This window comes from Carlito syrichta, unplaced genomic scaffold (assembly GCF_000164805.1).
Source record: "Carlito syrichta isolate Samal-C Ts95f unplaced genomic scaffold, Tarsius_syrichta-2.0.1 Scaffold123281, whole genome shotgun sequence".
Lineage (NCBI taxonomy): Eukaryota > Metazoa > Chordata > Mammalia > Primates > Tarsiidae > Carlito > Carlito syrichta.
Window position 1 is genome coordinate 116,610 of NW_007067377.1, and position 1,882 is coordinate 118,491.

At 47.0% G+C, this 1,882-nt stretch overlaps 1 protein-coding gene across 1 annotated transcript in view; it reads right to left on the reverse strand.

Annotated features, from left to right (window-relative positions):
• The window catches only part of PADI3 (peptidyl arginine deiminase 3), a 35,804-nt gene that overhangs the window by 20,879 nt on the left and 13,043 nt on the right, over nt 1-1,882 (reverse strand). The window lies entirely within an intron of this gene.

Sequence of the window (1,882 nt, forward strand, 5' to 3'; positions counted from 1 at the left end):
GGGGGGGAGTGGGTCCAAAATGATTTGTAAACATATGCGAAGATACCCAACCACCACACATCCTGAAACATCACGTGGGGCCCACACAAAAGAAGATGGACAGCTATGAGCCCATCCGAAGAAACCCAGCCGGTGGAAAACAGACTGTATTGTCGGAGTATGCATAGTCAGGCGATAAAACTATAGGAAACGACAGCCCCTTTGGGTCCCCTCCCACTGGGGGAGCATTCTGTCCTCTCAATAAATCCTGCTTTCCAAAAAAAACAAAACAAAGAAACAACTATAGGGCGAAGCAAGGAAGTGCTTGTCAAAAGACAGGGAAGGAGGGAATCACGATCAGAGAGGGGCACTGGGGGGAACTTTGGCGTCCTTAGTCAGGTTTCCCTCCCTCCCTCCCTCCCTCCCTCCCTCTCTCCCTCACTCCTTCCTTCCTTTCTTTTTTTAGAGACAGGGTATCTCGCTGTTGCCCCGGCTGGAGTGAACGGCATGATCATAGCTCACTGCAACCTTGAACTCCTAGGCTGAAATGATCCTCCCACCTGAGTAGTTAGGACTACAGGTGTAGTCCATCACACTGAGCTTTTCTCTTTTTTTTTTGTACAGACGGGATCTCCCTGTGTTGCCTAGGCGGGTTTAGAACTCCTGGCTTGAAACCATCCCCCCACCTTGACCTCCCAAGATAGGAGGGATTACAAGTATGAGTCAGCGCGCCAGCTGTTTTATTTCTTGACCTGGGCGATTGTTGCTCCAGTGTAATTAGCCATTAATGTGTGTGTGTGTGTGTGTGTGTGTGTGTGTGTACACGTGTATAAGAATAAAACTTTATGCACTTTCATATGTGGGATGGGTTGACAAATGCCCAGCCTCACTCCTAACTCAAGAAAGGCAAATGAAAGCAGCAAAGACGGCCAGGCATGGTGGCTCATACCTATAATCCCAGCACTCTGGGAGGCCGAGGAGAGAGGATTGCCTAGACCAATCTGGGCAACATGGCGTGACTTCGTCTCTACAGTAAATCAAAAAATTAACCGGGTGTGGTAACGGGTGCCTATAGTTCCGGCTGCTTGGAAGGCCAAGGCGGAAGGATCGCCGGAGCCCGGCAGGTCGAGGCTGCGGTGGCCGGGAGCGTGCCACTGCACTCCAGTCTGGGCGACAGAGTGAGACTCCAACTCAAAAAAAAAAACAAAAGAAAGAAAAGAAAAGAAAAAAGAAAGCAGCAAAGAAATGTCAACCTATTAGGTGGGCTGATATAGTGTTGGCAAAACACTCCTGTACGCAGCTGGCAGGCATATAAATGGGCACAGTCTTTTTGGAGAGCCATTTGGCCATATCTATCAAAATTTAAAATGTAGACATCCTGTAGCCCAGAAGTTGTGCTTCTCGAAATGCCTCCCACACATCAAGCACTTTCAGCTTTCTTGTGAATCGCTGTCCAAACGTGGGTGCCAAGGCAAATGCCCACCCACTCCTGTGTGAGGAATTTCCCAGCACTGCAAACTTGGCAACACTCAGTCAGTTAACCATCTTTTCATTTGAGTTTTGATCACTGGGACTTTGTCTTCTGCAAGTTGCTTATTCACATTTTTGCTCATTTTTGTCCATTTGTTTGATGTTTTCTTGTTGGTTGGAGTTTTCCATAGGCACCAAGTCAGCCGTATGCATCGCGGATTTCTTCTTCCAGTCTATAGTCTGACTTTGCGCTTTTCCTCCATTGTAGAGAAGCTTAATTTTAATATGGTCCAATGTTCAATATTTCCTTATATGATCTGTGCTTTTGTCTTACTAAAGAAAACCTCTACTATTTTGAGGTTGCAGAAATATTCTTTTTTTTTTTTTGGAGTTGGAGTCTCACTCTGTCGCCCAGACTGGAGTGCAGTGGCCG